The sequence below is a fragment of the Toxorhynchites rutilus genome, chromosome 3 (genome assembly GCF_029784135.1).
Source record: "Toxorhynchites rutilus septentrionalis strain SRP chromosome 3, ASM2978413v1, whole genome shotgun sequence".
NCBI classification, from domain to species: Eukaryota; Metazoa; Arthropoda; class Insecta; order Diptera; family Culicidae; genus Toxorhynchites; species Toxorhynchites rutilus.
The window spans coordinates 247,547,291-247,565,919 of record NC_073746.1 but is presented as its reverse complement, the minus strand read 5'-3'; the positions used below and the strand labels follow the sequence as shown (position 1 = coordinate 247,565,919).

At 40.4% G+C, this 18,629-nt stretch overlaps 1 protein-coding gene across 1 annotated transcript in view; it reads left to right on the top strand.

Annotated features, from left to right (window-relative positions):
- The window catches only part of LOC129779622 (helix-loop-helix protein delilah), a 114,389-nt gene that overhangs the window by 69,054 nt on the left and 26,706 nt on the right, over positions 1–18,629 (top strand). The window contains exon 2 of the mRNA XM_055787208.1: positions 3,965–4,029. The gene's annotated coding sequence lies outside the window, so the exon portion shown is untranslated. The remainder of the gene's footprint in view (positions 1–3,964; positions 4,030–18,629) is intronic.

The window sequence follows — 18,629 nt, the reverse complement described above, 5'->3', positions numbered from 1 at the left end:
ACACTGCCTCGGCTGCCTATGCTCTCAAAAACAGTAAACGGAAAAGTATTACATTCAATCAAAATTAAGGCTCTCCAACTTGAATATGTGAAAACAATACGATCAACGAAGGAAAATATTAAGGAATTATCAACATCGAGTTACTATGCGGAAGAACCAAATTAATACCAAAAGACCCCCAATTCGCATGTGTTATAAATTTGCTCATGTTACGCTCGCGTATAATCAGAATTTTGCTTCATATGCAAATGCACCTTCTATATATATTAATATTTGTAATTGTTCATCGGAACATATCGTTCATACATTTAACTTTAGTATTGAATTGTTATTTTTTTTTCAAATGTATTCAAAGACTCATGTCAATGAAGCGCCACACAGTCTGATAAGTAAATTGATCTATTTATGTGTGCTTTGCTCTTCTCTCACAAACACTATTACCCCATTTTTACTCGTGGGTTTACCTATACTACTACAATGGCTAGCTTCCACCTTCACCTTAAATTCGATATTTTTTTCCATACCTTCTTTGCCTCTCAGGCTAAGTCCCAAAAGATCGATTTTCGGCCAAACATTTTTTTTCGAGATTACACCATATCTCGATGTTTTATGCATTTTTAAGTCATTTGGCATCGAAAAAAAATCGATTTTCCAAATTTTCTTTACATCCCCCTTGGGAGATTTTCAAAGATCGAAAAGTCGAAACTTTGAGCGCTTTGAGCACCCCTAAATCATGTCCGATTGAGCTGAAACTTTGCACAGATCATTTTTTTGGGACAATAAACAAAATGTACATGGTCGGTTTTTGAAATTGGACATGGACCATTTTCGCTGCCACCATAATGTCCATATTACCCGCATCGAAAAAAATGTTCGGTCTATTTTGATTTTAGTAAATTAGGTAGAACAACGTTTTGGGAAACATGGGTTTCCAAAGATATAATTGAAGTTCTTCTCAACATGTCCGTTTTACCCCCACCTCCCCTACATTCTGTCAAATATATACTAGAAATTAGTAATTTTACATCTTCCCGCTGAACTTTTTTTAAGTTGGTACTACTGCCAGTGGTCTTAATGTCAATTTTGAGCACTTTCATTTAGTTTGTAGACAGCTTCATTGAAAACATGCTATCTTTTTTTGTTCGGTGATTTCCAATACGGATAATTCTATTGGTCAAAGATGTGTGAACTTTTGTGTTGCAAACAAAATTTTTTGTGTCTAACGTTGAAAATGCTGCGGAATACATTCAGCGACTCAACTATGCCGAATGGTCTACTGCAATTGAGTCGAAACCGATAAAACCACTTCAAAGTTGATCAAAAGTGAAGGCTGTATTGTGTTGGCTGTTTTTTTCGGATATTCGTGGTTTTGTTCGTTCGGATTCCTTCCGGAGGGGAAAACGGCCAATAAAGGGTATTTGCGCTTTGAAGCATGAAAATTCGTTGCTAATGACCAAATTCGTGGAAAAAACACTGGGACCTTAGCACCATGGTAATGCATCAATGCTCATCGATCGATTTTAACTAAAAATGGCACGAATGTGATTGAACAAGCACCGCTCTCTCCAGATATGGCCGCATGGGACCCAAAATTAAAATTACCGCTTCGTGGGACGCGTTTTGCCAGCTTTGAAGACTTAAAAACGAATTCGCTGCATGCAAGGCAGTTCCTGAATGTGGCTACAAAAAGTGTTTCGGTGACTGGTTTGTTCGTTAGAAAAATTTTATTGCTTCTGAAGGGGTCTGTTTTATTATAAATTTAGTTAAAGCATTGTCTCTAAAAACACAAGTTCCCGGTATATATTTGACATGTTGTATTTTAAGTGGTTCAATTTCAAAATTTACTTCACTGGTGGTTATATTCTGATGTGTAAGTTAGCATCAAAACGATATTAAGTATGTATCATTTTTCTCATTAAATTATTTAATCAATTGTACTGATGAGGTGAAATGGACAAATACATGTTGTTGGTGGATGTGATGAATGATGGGAAGTTATGCGAAGAGTATGCGATGAGAGAGTTGAATTATTCCTCTCGCGAACGATAAACTTCCAAGCTTCGTGCATTACAAACCTGTCCGTTTTCCCCTCACTATATGTCGCATCGAGAAAAATGTTCTATTTTACGGTCTGTTTTGATTCCAGTAAAAAAACACTTTTTTGAAAACATTTGGCCTGTTCATTCAAAAAACAGTATATTGAATTGCAAGAAACTGCGTTTCAGCTCATGAAACTTGAGTTTCCAAGACACAATCGAAGTTTATATTAACATTTCCGTATTCACCCACTTCCCTACGTAAGTCAACATTCGCATTTTTTATATATCGAAATTTTAATTTTGTGTTGTAATTAATAAGGTTTGGGGACACTTTTCACGAATACACGAATACAACAAAACCATAGATTTGAGGAAAATAAAAAAGGAAACGATGAAAAAAAAATCGTTCAGCAATGCTCGAAATTTTTGCATCGTAAGGTTGTAACAGAGCCATCCAGAACCTTAAGGTAGTCTTTGTTATTCAGTTTGAGGAAAGTGAAGATGTCTTCCTATATATCCAGCTGCACATCTGTTCGACTCAAATCCAATCGAGTTGTACAAATCTGCCTTGAAGCCACTATTCTGGAATCAATTAAAGTAATGAACAGAGATCTAAGATGGTGGACAACGATAAAATTGAACGTTTCAGACAGTCAATTTTGTTTTGCAAAATACCGTCAAGATGATAGTTGAGAAGCATTGAAAACTCATTTTCTCGAGAAATTAATCAAAGAATACTCATTTTTATTCAGTATCAAATTTACAATTGTCGCTGGAGAAATAAAGCGTCAATCTCTGAGTTAGCGCATTAAAATATCAATGAGGCTTTGCGGTATAGTGTGTATATAATGTATGAAGAAATGTATGAACATTTCTGATTTAGTTGAATGGAAAACGTAGAAGCCTTCAATCACCCGAAAAATTACGTTCTCAACATAATCAATACCAACTTCCCTGTCACTCTCAGCATGCGCAGTTCGAGAAAGCTGTTTATGCCGCCCAGCTCGCACCGCCATGTAAACCAGACCATTCCCAGATAACATGTTTTGGTTTTCATCTGGGACGGCGATGGGAATGTAAGAATGTGCTTCAGAAAGTCAACCCTAAAAACCGTTCTCCCCTGCTGCTGGACCATTTCCCGAAGCAAAGCACCTGTTTTTGCGAGCCCAGAGCCGCGTGATATCGCGCTCTTCTCGCGAAGGGACGCTTCTTGCGACATGTTAACAAGTCAAACAAAGCGACGGAGATGTGAGGACTCCAAAAGAGCGGCCCGCTAAGTGACCATTAAAATTGGAAGGAACAAACTTGTATCGAAACCAGGAAAAGGCGAGAGACTGCCAGCCAGATCTTTTGTCGGCAGCTATCTACTTACTCACCACACCACGCATAGATCGGACACATCGAGGCAAAATGGGGCGAAGGGACGACGGCCCGAACGCCCCAAATCGTAAAAACGTTGTACTTCGGGATAAGTATTGACATAAAAAATGCCAGAAACAAGCTCTCGATCAGGTTTACGCGTGATAAGACGCCTGAAATCAGTTCGATCGTCATCGGTCCGAAGGGGTTTGGCAAGGGTTGTTCGAGTTGATAGAACATCCCACACCTTTAAAACGTTACTGTGCTGGAAGAGAAAACCATTAGCCGACAACCCTGGCCAACGTGGCCGCGTGTGAATATACAAGAAACAAATAATGAATTTAAATTTAAATGTAACTCTCCCTAAAATGACGCGTTGCTGGCGAGAAAAGGCGGACGAAGACATAAATAACACTTTTTTGATTTAAGAGCCGGCCTTGCGTAAGGGGACCCTTCTTTTATTTTCGAACATTTAATGAGTGGCCTTCTTAAAACGAAAACCCATTAACTGGTATCCTCTTTCGACTGAAGAAATCTTATTTTATTTTTTTTCCACTCACTCACAGGTCCTTCCGTCCACAAATATTCCCACTTACACGGGTTTACCAGCCGATAGCGCGGAATCATTACGGTGAGTAAACTGCTTTATGGCAGTGCGTGGGGTGATTTTCGAGAAAATGATGGTATGCTTAGCGGCCAGTTGTTTTTCATGAATGATTAATGCAGCGAAGAGACCGATAAGTTTTTTTTTCGAAAGGTATATCATTTATAGCGAATCTGGTATTTGGCCTAGAGCAGTGGCGCTCAAGTTGAGTGAAATCATTCGCGACAGTGTAAAGTTGAAAAGCTGATCTCCTCAAAATGATGCGATAATTGGAAATACATGTGAATATTGCAATCATTGTCTGGCGGAGGATCGTTATAATTTACGGTTCGTCTGTAAATCATTCCAGTTGCAACAAAAGAAATGTTTATCACCAAAGCCCCACTTTCGGCACGGTTTGGGCGGATCTTTAGAATTGCTCGCTCACTTATTACAGGGAACAACAACAGCAACGAATGATTATGTCGTCGTAGCCTATTGTCTCCCTTCCCAGAGTATCACTGACACCTGACACACAGGTATTCGTTCGCGTCGAAACCGCACCTCACCGAGATTAATGGTTATTGATGGCGCTGCTGCTCGAGAAGTACTTGGCGCATCACCGCAGAAAGTGCCCACTTTCGGTGGTGATTGGTTTGGGGGATGTATTATTCGCCGGTGAAAACCTTAACAAAGACATCATGTTGGTTTGTGGTTTTTCAAAGATACACCCGCCCTCTACATTGTTGCTCAATCCACTGGATTTCGGTGGTTTGGGGTTTGGCCGATAGTGTCGACATGTCGTAATGCAAGTGCTCAGTAGTATGGTGATGCGATAAGCTCGATGAGTTTCAGATGAATTATCTCGTAGGACTTTGATAATTTATAATTGAGTTTGGTGAACTTCAGACGCTCAGTCTCGATTTTGATATGCACATCAACGCACGCTGTTGGGACAATTGAGGTTATCGCAGCTCACGTTCTGCCTGACCATTCTAAGTTTTTTTTCATACATACATTTATTGGATCTTCCTGATTTGGAAATAACAATACTTGGTTATGCATTTAGTTCTAACATAATAAAGTACGGGGGGTCTTCGTAGCCTAATTGATTGCTACTATCCGCTACTAAGCGAACGATCATGAGCTCATAACTCAGGGCCCCTCAACTGACCATCTTAGTGTGTTATTCTAACTACTATGTCCACGCAACAAATCATCATGTGAGGGTAATCCCAGTCCCTTACCGCTCACATTTTCGGTCTGCTGCATCGGTAATTGGCACTATTAATAACGCAACAAAGGAAGCCTCATATCACAAGTCCCGCTGTGAACGGCTCATCTGTGAACATTGGACCAATAGCAATATTCTTACGCCGTAAAAAGGCGACATGTGTTGTGCATCGATAGAATTAGGAATTCTCTTACGCCTAAACGGCTACTGTGTTATAGATAAAACAAATGTTTATCGATAGATAGCGATACTCTTACGCCTTAAATATTAAAAAAAAAAAAAGTATCACGTTTGTTATCAATTCTTACAGTTAAAATTTCACATATGTGCTGGAGCACAACACTAACGTTTGACCACGTTCAAATAATTAAGGTTTTTTTCTTCAGACGTGTTACCATAGGTTGACTCGGTCTTGCTAGTGGAATTGGATGATTCTTGACCATTTCCGCATATTTCGATGTATGACACTATTGCGGATGTACCGAGGGGCGCCAGTAATTTGTGTTAGCAGCTTATTTTGTACTCTTTCGATTATTTCGATATTACTTGCTGAAGCTGTTTGCCAAAGTTGACAGCCATAATGCCAAATAGGCTTCAGCATGGATTTGTATAGAAGTAATTTGAGCTCCAGTTTTAATTTCAACTTCCTCTCGATTAGCCAATGTATTTGGTTTGCTCGCAATTTCAATTGCGTTTTCTTTGCCTCTATGTGATTCTAGGTGTACACCGAGATATTTAATATCAGTCGATTGAGGTACTGTAGATCCATTGAACCTGATTTGTGGGCATGTGTTCTGATCAGTGCCATAAATTATCAAAATTTATTCACGAATGGAGGAATTAGATTTTTCCCAGTATCGGGTGAATTCTCTTCTGTTAAAACTCAACTCCATATCTGGCATAATGAGTAGAACACAAGAGTCGAGACGCGTGAACTTTGTCTGGTATATTGATCGAAAACAGCATGAACGAATTTCGAAAAGCCTGCATTCAGGCACTTTCGTTACTGTCAATAATTTTAGGTGATTATCACGAACGTTAAGTTGATCTTCATCACTTGCAGTAAATTTTTATTGAAAAAGTGTTACCCATTGCACATATAAATGGTGGTGTATGTCATTTCCGGTCAATCGTGAGTAGATTCATAAAACGTAGCCAGAGTTATTCTATACATTCCATTGCCAAAGTCGCCAAAAACAAGAATTTTGTGTGATGAATTGCCATCCTTTACCATTAATCGGTTTCACTCTCAATTGGTGACGCTGAATTTTATGCTTTGATTTTCACTAACACGCAATGATCTTCATCTTCGACCTTACGAATACCATGACGAAAAAGAAGATGCAAATGAAAAATGAACTTCATGGCAAGCTGATGTTGATGTTCATTCCACTGGGGTTCATTGATAGTGTTGTTCCATATTTATCGACTCTCGCTTGAGCAGTAGGTTATCAATACAAGGAAGGCTGAAATTCGCCGAATTTGAATGTCGTGAACGTGAATTTTTTCAGCACTGGTTCTGATTAAGCGTGAACGCATTCGCTGCTTGGTTATTGAGCTGAGCAGTCCAGTATTATCTTTCACCCCTCAAGCCCGTGGCAAGTTCGTTCGTTGCGATAGTGTACGCGTTCGCACTCTATTTTGCGCTCGCTTCTGGCGCTCTTTCAAGAGTGTTGGTAGAGAGTGAGAAGGACGAAGTATCCTCGTAATGAAATGAACGGAGAACAAGTCAATCCGTTTGTAAAATTTGGCCTTTCTAGAACGCCGACGAAAAAAAGTGATGCGATAGAGAACTCGTTAACCCGTACTATAAGTGAGCCCGCTTTGAACAAAACGCCGGAAAATTGTAATTTCATCTTAAACGTGAAGAAACCAATAGACAATAAAAAAGTGCAAACAGGGCTAGATCGCTATTTTAAAATAAAAATGAGCCAAAGAAAGACAAAGACAAAATAAATTGAAACCGGGTGAAGTGCATCCAATTTTTAAAGTTACCCGACTTTTAAATCGTCTAGTGATGTTTGAAGAGCCGCACAAATGGACGGCCCTGTGCAGTGTCACAACTGCCAAGAATACGGGCATACTAAGTGCTATTGTAACCTTCCAGCAGTCTGCGTAGTCTGCAGTGGTATTCAGTGGCACAACGTAAATTAAGAAAGCTATTACGAGACGAGAAAGATGAAAAATTCCCTAATTACTTGACTGAATTGTCGCCAAATTAAGATACTAATTACTCACTTTGGAAGGCAACTAAGAATCTAAAACGACTTCAGTTACAGATCCTGCCGTTTAGAATGCCCTCTGGTAATTGGGCCAGAAGTGACGATGAAAAAGCAGCAACTTTTGCAAACCATCTTCAAAAAGTTTTCACTCCGAATCAATCGGGACCAAATCAAGAAACGCTCGAATTTTCTGGTGCTACAAACCAAAACAAAATGAAAATCAAACATCGGCTGGTGAGACATGTTATCAAAAATCATATCAATGTGAAAAAGTCACCCGGTATCGACCACATTAACGGAAATATGATCAAGGAACTACCTGACCTAGCAATTAAACATCTCACGAGACTTTTCAACGCAATGACCCATATAGGATATTTCCCACAAGCATGGAAAATTTCGACCATCATTATGATTCCTAATCCAGGTAAAGGCGCACAGAAAGTGGAATCTTATAGACCTATCAGCATCCTTCCAATCTTCTCAAAAGTGTTCGAAAAAATTATCCTAATAAAATCAGCGCCCGAGATTGAAAGATTAATCCCGAATCACCAATTCGGATTCCGAGAAAAACATGGCACTATTGAACAAGTGCACCGATTGATAGAAGAAGGGCCTGATCACGAAAATCACTGCCACGTTCGCTTTCACGTCACTTACACTTCACTTAATATTTTTGTGTCTATCATCATTGTCACTCACCTCAACTGACCATCTTTGTGTGTTATTCTAGCCACTACGTCCACGCAACAATCATCATGTGTCGGTAATCCCAGTCCCTTACCGCTCACATTACGATCTGCTGCATCGGTAATTGGTGCTAATTCTAACACAGCAATGGAAGCCTCATATCAGCAGTCCCGTTGTGAACAGTCCAACTGTGAACATTCGAACAATAGGAATATTCTAACGCCGAAAAAGGCGGCATGTGTTGTGTATCGATAGAAATGGAATACTCGGCATGTGTTGTGTATCGATAGAATTGGAATATTCTTAGGCCTAAACAGCTACTGTGTAATACATAAAAAAAAACAAATGTTTATCGATGGATAGGAATCTTAAGCCTAAATAATATACAACAATAGTTATCTTAACATAAAAATGTATACGAATAAATTCGGCTCTGTGACAGCTGAATGAGCCTAATAAACGGATGGGATAAAAAAAAATCATTGTCACGGACAGTTGCGTTTGAAAATGAACTCCGTGAAGTGAAAGTGTTCATTCCCGTTTATAAGAGACATGTTGGTTGCATAATGTCGGGTGTTTGAACGTTGTGTCGGTTGCATAATTTCGGACGTTTGATTCTTCTGGATTCTTCTGGATTCTACAAACACGGTGACAGCCGTAATAAGGTTGTATACAATTCACTTCGTTTTCACCGTGAAGTGACGTTCGTGATCAGGCCCGAAATTCGTAAAGTATATGAAAGCCGCGGATATTGCTCAGCGCTTTTTGTAGCTCAAGCATTCGATAAAGTCTGACACGAAGGACTGCTCTATAAAATTAAAAAAATGCTACCACAAGTATATGAAATTATGCGTTCTTGCCTAGTGGGAAGAAAGTTTCATATTCGATATAACCAAACACTATCGAAAGAGCGAGAAATTTATGCTGGCGTTCCTCAGGGCAGTGTTGTTGGGCCAGTTCTCTATCTCATCTACACAGATGATCTCCCGACCGCGCGGAACTTAATGACTACAACATTCTCAGATGACAGAGCTATTCTCAGCAGTCACAAAAACAAAACGATTGCTTCACGGGATCTCCAGGAACACAAAACGGTCGTGGAAAAGTGGCTTCAAAAATGAAGAATTAAAGTAAATGAAATAAAATGTGTCCACGTTACGTCCGGAACGTACTTCGTCTTCCAAGTCAAAAATACTACTTTTAAACCGTGCAAACCACGTATGACACGTTCGCTCAGTTGGGGCACGGTCACCATAAACTTCCACCAAAATGCGATGACTTTCCGCAGCTTTTTTCTTCATATTGAAGTCATGAAGTAACACTCCCCGCAAAAACACTCTCGTTGGTACGAAATTCGACATATTCGAAGTGGCAAAAAACTATGTCATTTACGCTTCAACTTTTTGACATATACTGAAAAAGAAGCGCAATGACAGTAGCTTTCCAACGAATGTCTGGAAATTTGATTCACTGGAATAATAATCAAGTTATCAAGTTATGCAGAAAAAAAAATCTGAATAATTCTTTTCTTAAATTTCCATACATATAATCCCAATTTGAACCCCCTCCCCTATTTTTAATCGCGATTGTTGTGTCTTTGTACACCCAAACTAGCTTTGGCTGAAAACATTTCATCTTTGGCAGAAATGATGCCATTTCGTGTGCTGGAGGGTCAAATGCGCAAATAATGAGCTTGAAAATGGTTTGTATGTATGCGAGCAGACATCTCTTTCTGTTTTCTTTTCTCATTTCATTTGGGATTGTGCCAAAAAAAAAAGTCCATACGACGTCAATGGGGATCGAACCAAGGCCAGCTGGAACGCAAAGCTATTTCACACGACCACGCTATCTATATACATATCTGCCAGCGCTGTTTTATGGAAGCGTGATTATATTACACCTCATCATAAAATGAAGTTGGAAAGTGTTTTTTAAGAGAATGAAGAAGAACATTAACGAGAATATAGTTTTCTCTGTCTGGGCCATGTATTTGGCAAGCTACACGAAAAGCTCTCATATGCTTTCATTTAAATGTGTCTCCTGCTCCGCTCGCTTACATTGGCTCTAGCATAAATATTATACAAGTGATATACATGTATTGGGGAGTAGAACATTTTCTGTTATTTTTCAGCTCATTTAATGTAATAATTTAATTTAACATGTGCTAAAAATTAACTTTGGGTGTATGAACAATTAAAACAGAACGAATTTATCTTCGTTGTTGAATGACAGATGGCGCTAAGTCCGTTTCATCGAACTTTCATTCACACGGGCGCAGGTAACCTCAATTCGCCTAAAGTCAGGTGCATCGCGGGTGAGCTGAAAGCCTTTTTTAATGAGCACGGTAAATTATTGAAATTCTTCAAATCACACTTGCTCGGATTTATTTAATTTATTTAATTGTCAACTCATCAACGGGCTTTAAGGGCCCCAATGATGTACTTAAAAGTATATAAACATCTAAATCTAAGTTTAAATCTGAACATAAATCAAATGACATCGTATTACAATTAATTACATCAAATTACAGTCGTCACACATTGAAAATACAAATAAAAATAATAATCACGTGGTAGTTTGTTCTGTGAAAAAAGAGCTAAATCTCCGACGAAGAAGCGTTCGGGATAAATGGTAATCGAACAGTCTGGCTACCCTGTTGAAAAGTCTTTGCAGACCACTTAATCCACCGAACATCCCGTAGTTTGTACGTTGTGCGGGCAATCGTAACATCGAGTTATTTCGGAGAGCGTGAGGTCGAACGTTGAAATTTATTTTTTCCAGGAGAACGGGACAATCGATGCGTCCTTGTAAGGTATCGGCTATCATCAAAGTTCTGGCTGTGTCTCTACGAACCGACAAAGGTTCCAAGCTGATCAGTTGACAACGACTCTGGTAACTCGGTAATCGGAGGGGCTCAGTCTGCGGCAATCTGCGCAGAGCGTATCTTATAAACCTTCGTTGAACTGATTCGATCCTTTCGACACCGTTGTTGTAGTGTGGAGTCCAAACAACTGCACCATACTCTAAGATGGAGCGAGTGAGGGAGCAGTAGAGAGACTTAAGACAGTAGATGTCGGTAAAATTGTTAGCAATCCTGAAGATGAACCCCAGAGTTCTGGATGCTTGACCATGAATGTGATGTGCGGTTTGAAAGAGAGTTGCATGTCTAAAATGACACCCAGGTCCTTGACTTCGCTGACACGCTCAATTTCCGTGCCGAACAGGACATAGCTGTGCAATATGGTCTGTCTCGTGCGCGAAAACGAGATGACGGAACATTTAGCGGGGTTCAGCTCCATTCGATTAAGAGTACACCAATCGGCAAAAGCATGGTCGTTGAAGGAAGCGACAATCTTCAATCGAGCTGACCTGAAGGTAAATTTTTAAGTCATCAGCATATGATAACCATGGAGCTTCAATTACCAGATTTACGTCATTAAAGTATATCAAAAATATCAAGGGGACTATGGCTGCCTTGTGGTATGCCAGACGTAGCAGCGAAAAAAGGGAATTGGCAATCACCTATAACGACGGCTAGTCGACGGCCAGTGAGATATGATTGGAACCAATGCAGAAGGTTGCCGTTAATCCCAAGCCTGTCTAGTTTGGCGACAGCAATACGGTGGTTCAATTTATCGAAGGCTGCAATTAGATCAGTGTAAATAGCATCCGTTTGCGTATGCTTCAACATGCTATCGGTGATGTAAGAGGTGAGGCACAATAAATTTGTGGTGGTGGAGTGGCCTGTCGTGAATCCGTGTTGGTCAGTACTTATGTATGGTTTGCTGAAAGCCTCTAGCTGAAAGTTTTCTAGGTTCCGAGCTCAAACAGTTTTACCAAAGCGCAAAGCGATGCCGCGATAATTGTTAACATCTCGTCTATTTCCTTTTTTATGGATTGGGAACATATGAGATAGTTTCCAACAGGTCGGAAATACACCAGTGGCTACAGAAAGTTGGAATATGTGGAGCAGCGGGGTCAATAGATCATTGATGTGCGTTTTGAGAAAAGCTGAAGGAATACCGTGGGGTCCCGGGTTGAACGACGTTTTGAGCTTTGAGAATGACCGTGAAATCATCTTCGCATCGATGTCGAATCTACTCAGAGTTTGGCTAGAACGGGGGAGGTAGCTAGTGACATGCCTGATATGGTCGTCGGTCAATCTTTCATCGGTAAAAACACTGGAGAATTTTTCTGAGAATAGGGTGCAGATATCCTGTTGATTAGAGGCCGCATTTCCGTTGAACGTCATAGACGATGGCAGGCCAGCTTCATGGCGCTGCTCGTTGACGAAATTACAAAATTGTTTGGGACGGGATTTAAGTTTCCTCTGTATTCCACGCTGATAATTCAGGAAAGATTGTTTCGCAATACGTTTGTATTCGTAATTGATTCTCGCATATTGACATTGAAGAGTTTGTGTTCGGTATGTGGTGAACTTTCTCAATGCAGCCCTCTTTATGGATTTCATTCGTCGAAGTTCGCGTGTTTGCCACGGTTTTCGGGACGTATGGAGGCGCTTCTTCTTTGGCACATATCTATCGATGACATATGCCAGGACGTTGGAGAATGTTATAGCTGCAGACTCAGCGTTAGAGGTATCTAATATATCTCCCCAATTGAAGCTAGAAAACAACTGCCTGATGCTACGATGGTCAGCATTACGAAAGTCGTAAGAAACGACTACAGGTGAAATATTGATGTCCTGTAACAGTTTTGTGCTAATGGCCAAGGGTGGATGATGAGGGGTAAGTTTCATGAGAGGAGTCGGATCCTCGCATAAGCATGGGGCTGTGTCCTGCGCACTCACAAAGCAAAGATCCAGGCTACGGCCATTCTCATTAGTGACGTGGTTAATTTGTGAAAGAGTAGCTAAGCTATACGTATCTAGCATAAAATACGCGTTGGAGTGGAGTGCCGATAAAGGAAGCCGTTGCGTGATTTCTTCCACGAGATTCATGGGATATTATAATCACCAATCAAGATGACTTCGTCTGTTGCTTTAGCGACTTCCAGAACGGAGAAAACTGACTGGCAATGGATCTCGATAAGTTCGCGTTCTCGTGTTCGGTCAGGAGGGATGTACAATGCACATAGATATAAAGTACGATCGTCAAGTGTGATTGCCGTCCAAACCTTCTCTAGGCAAGACCATTTTTGGTTTTCTACAGCCTTCGTCTCGAGTCTGGAGTTCAAGGCTACTAAAACGCCTCCGCCTCTAGCCTTACGGCTATTATCAGCACTCCTATCGCAACGAAAAACTTCGTAATCGCAGCCGAACACTTGGTGAGAGAGTATACGTGAGTCTAACCAAGTCTCCGTGAGAACTACTATGTCGTAGCATTGGTCTGATACAGCTACCCGGAAATCGTCGACCTTGTTGTTGATGCCGCCAACGTTTTGGTAATATACACTGATTTCCTGATGACGGTTGGACGAAAGAACGCTGAAATGCGAAGTTGTGGTAGCTGGAACAACGGTGGCATCGAGGTTCGGCTCGGTATCAACCATTTCGTTGATGTAAGCAGCACTATTAATGGGACCAATATCAGGAAGCGAAGGAACGGTGATTACAAAGTAATAATTACGCTATTGTCATAAATCCTGATAAAACACTAGCTGGAGAACACGTGCGTAGATTCAATGAAAAAACTAATCAAATTTGAAATCGAACCCGAAGATTTCATAACGACATTTGTGACGCTAATGACTCGGCCATAGGAGTCACTTAGCAAAAAAAAAATCATACACACGCAATGAATGAAAAACCACGATTGTCCTGAAAAAACGATTTTCCTAAGTATCCCTTTATGTATGGTTACTATCTCCAGAACGTTTTTTGTTTTAGAAGTTGTATAGTTACTGTTATTCCTGATAAATGTATAAAATTGTTGAAACAATAATATGGGTTGATTGTGCAACATTTAATGTTTTAACACGATCTATCATCCAGACATAACAGGTTCACGCTACTCGGCTTAGTGTAAACTAAACACTACAGAAATCTAATAAACCGATCAATTAACAACACCTTACTATACCCTTCCTACAAACAATACCTCATCAGAGGCAACAAAATTGATCCCATCGAACCAATCCGCAAGTAATTACTTATAAGTAATGAGACTTTCGCTACGGCAGAGCTGCTTACATCTCCGATACATCGGACAGTTCTCGACCACGTCGTGAGTAAGCAATCATAATCATGAACCAGTTGGGGCCAGAGGGAGGCGTTCCAAAGGTTAAAATAATATCTTCAATCACTCATCTATAACGAATGATGCTGCTTGTTTTCGTAACACATTAAGTGATGAGTGTGTCGGAGACTTACATCCCTCGTACGCTTGAATCAGGACATGCAGCCTGCGAAACAGCTCAGAACCATAACGTATCTTGATTGACTGGTTTTGGCAGCCGGGACAGAGGAGAGATCGCTGCTGAAGCGAACTTAATCACATCGCGATTCACCTTCTTTCTCTTACACGGGTCGTTTTTTTTTTCTTGGGCTCTGGCAATAATCGTAAAAAGTTTCCACCAAGGCTTTTGTTTCGGGCGCGAAATTAAAACTGCTTATTACCAACACTCGGTAACATACTCATGAGTACCGTCGCATCAGAATTTACGGCACCATGCATCCGGATGCGTCGGATAAGCAGCGACCTCACCATGGGTCTTGCGTACAACTTGATCCACCATAATCTGATATTGATGAGCCTTTTAGCTTCATCCTGCGTAATTAATTTCGCTCAAATTGCTCATCATCAACGGATCTACACACTTCTGTGTGTGCTGTTATCAAGCAACGTTTCACCTTGCCGTAAAAGGTAACAAAATTGCCGTGGTCAATTGGGGTCTCCAGTGACATCCGTTAAATCGCATCGTGTCCCGGCGGGGTGAATCATTTTGCCGTGGCTGCCTGCGAAGTGCCACTTTTGGAAAGCTCCGAGTAAATCATCTGTCATAACGTTAATGAGCGCCGACATACGACCATCGGGGCCTGACCCTTCACCCCCACGCGGACAGCCTCCCTCGAGATTATCTTGCTATCTTGCTCTATCTCAGACGTGTCGATGCATACATATTCGGATGCAGTTTTGCGGCCGGTTTGTGCCCATAAACTTTTTCGTTGCCCCGTAATCTCAATCATCAGATCGAGCGCGCGCTTTGCCTCCAACATGTGGTGCGTTCAAGTGTACCGACCAGACCTGACCAGAATTTTGCCGGTTCGCCGAACGGAATCCTCACACGCGGACAGTACGCGACAGGCGACGCACATTGGCTGCTATTTTCGCCGTTACGCGGATAATTAAATTAACGACGCCGCCGCCGCCGATGAGCTTTTTGTTGGGTTGGCGTTTGTTCCTCGTCCGGCGGCGTTGACTGGACAGCAAACACGCATAATGGGCTGCAAATCGGTTTTACCTTATTTTTGCGTAATCTCGGTGACTATTTGCCAGCTTCTCTTCTTCTTCTTCTTCTTCTTCTTTTGTGACGAGAAGGAAGGACGAGAGCCGCCGCCATATTGCATCTGTGGGTAGCGAGTTTGCCAAGTCTCTGACTCACTGCAAGCTTGAAGCTTAAGGACGATTCGTATGAACTGGAAGTCCGCATGTAAGATTCGCTTATTCGTGCTGCGTTTAATTTGGAACAATGCTCGGAGGGATGAATTAGTGGTATGAGGACAACCACAAATAATAAATGTATAGATTAGGGTGGCAGCGAAAATGGTAATTTCAAATTTCAAAAACCGACCATGTACATTTTGTTTATTGGCCCAAAAAACTGACCTGTGCAAAGTTTCAACTCAATCGGAAAAGATTTAGGGGTGCCTCAAAGCGCTCAAAGTTTTGATTTTTTGATCCTCAAAAATCTTCCAAGGGGAGAAATTTAAAAAATCGAAATTTTTTTTTCGATGCCAAATGACTTAAAAATGCATGAAACGTCGAGGTCTGGTGTCATATCGAAAAAAAATTTTTGGCCGAAAATGAGGCACCAAAATGAGCACCCCTAAATGATTTGAAATTTGCACATATCATATTTTTTTGGGCCAATAAACAAAATGTACATGGTCGGTTGTTTAAATTCGATATTTTTTTCTGTTTTCCATACCTTCATTGCCACTCAAGCTAAGTCCCAAAAGGATTTTCGACCAAAATTTTTTTTAAAGAGATGACACCAGATCTAGGCTTTTCTTGCATTTTTCAGTCATTTGGCATCGGAAAAAAAATTTCGACTTTCCAAATTTCCTTTACTCCCCCCTTGGAAGAGGATAAAAAATCATAACTTTGGGGGCTTTAGGGCACCCATAAACCATGTCCGATTGAGCTGAAACTTTGCACAGATCATTTTTATGGGCCGGTAAACAAAATGTACATGGTCGGTTTTTGAAATTCGATGATGAATTTTTTTCCATACATCCCTAGCCACCCTAGTATCTTTATATATAAAAGAAGGATTTTCCCACGTACGTGGAAAATATCATCATTTGACACCAATCAGTCGATTGGTTTGTGAGTTACATCATTGTGAGTGGAGTTTGAAAAATGGAAAAATCGCAAATCAATGAAAACGATGGCAAAATTGCATGAATTGGGCTTCAAATTGCTTCCGTATCCTCCATATTCTCCAGATCTAACCACCTGCGACTATTTTCTGCTCGCAGACCTGAAGAAAATGCTCGCTGACAAGACATTTAAGACCGATGATGAAGTGATTACAGAAACTGAGGCCTATTTTGGAAAAACCGAAAGAGTACTATAAAAATGGTATCGAAAAGTTTCAAGATCGCTATAATCGCTGTATTGCCCTAGAAGGCGAATATGTTTAATAATAAAATTGATAAAATTAAAAGAAAAAACTTTTACTGTGTTACTTTATAAGCTTTTCAGCCGAACTGTTACAAGAACATCTCATAGGATTGATGGATCCGCTATCAACACGACGAGAGGAGTGCTCAACTCGAAAAACAATGAATAGTGAAACCACATCCACGTCAAATTCAACATCAGTTTCATCGAGTCGTATGTCCTTATTTGTATGAGAAACATAATACCGGACATAATCTAGTTTGATTACGATTATACCGTTGCAGAAGCGAAAAATCTTTTTGACAGAGCACAACAAAATTTGTTGTTCTATATCACTAGTTTCAGTCTGAAAAACAACAACGTAGAGCAACAAGTCAGATTTGCATAAACGGATTGATTCTCGAAAAAGAAAATAAACCATCTGAGTCATCCCACCGTAACAGAACAACCATTCCATTTCTCTTAGTGATGGAAATGATGTTTCGGAATGTGAAATCAAATCTCGCATCTGATGTTATCAATTTTCTAAACAATATATACACTGCGTTTCACAACTGTAGAGCCACTAATTTCTTCAGAGTTTCCAGAGATATGTAAGAAGTCGGTTGAATTGAAGTATATAGTGTAGAATATAATATCTATATTTTTTTTTTATCCCAACAGTTTATTTTATTAGGCTCATTTAGCAATTCAGCTGTAACAGAGCCGAATTCATTCGTGTACATTTTTTATCTTAAGATAACTTTTGTTGTATATTACACTGTAACCATATTGAGGCGTTAGAGTATCGCTATCTATCGATGAACATTTGTTTTTATCTATAACACAGTAGCCGTTTAGGCGCTAGAGAATTCCTATTCTATCGATGCACAACACATGTCGCCTTTTTTCGGCGTAAGAATATTACTATTGTTCGAATATTCACAGTTGGGCTGTTCACAGCGGGACTGTTGATATGAAGCTTCCTTTGTTGAGTTATTAATAGTGCCAATTACCGATGCAGCAGACCGAAAATGTGAGCGGTCTATATTCATTCAAAAAACTCGCCATTTGAACTTGATTGTTGTGTACAGGCCAGAACCAGAACCAGATGAAAGACTCTCTCTCCTTTACAAAATTAACGTCAATTTCACGTGAATTTTTCGTTTTTCGTTTCTAATTCGTAGGTCCTCTTTAGTTCTCCATCAGTACAAATAACCCATTCGGGGTGGTTACGACCAAGTTGCGCCATGTTGTAGTGTGTATCTCGTTCTACGTAGAGGATACTCCTCGTTTAAGCTCTTCAAATCACTCATACTGCTTGTAAGATGCATGTACTATTCGTAAAACCACTCCTCATAAGTTCTTGATAGGGTTTTGACCTGGCAAACAAGCTGACCAGTCCAGAATCTGAAGCCCTTATTCATCAAACCATGCCGCGACTTAGCAGAAGAAATGGGTGTTGAGTGCCGACAAACATATTTCATTGCTGGAAAATAAGAGATGGCACATCAAGAAAGTTTATTTCATTCCGTTCGAAATATGGAGAGAGCAAAAAAAACTAGATATACAGGTCGGACTCAATTCATTGGGCGCTGGACAGCGTCGCCTCACGACCTGTTGAACACTATTACATTGTAACGGATAGTCTTAGCTCTGTCGAAGCTATCCGTTCAGTGAGGCCGGAAAAGCACTCGCCGTACTTCCTTGAGAGAA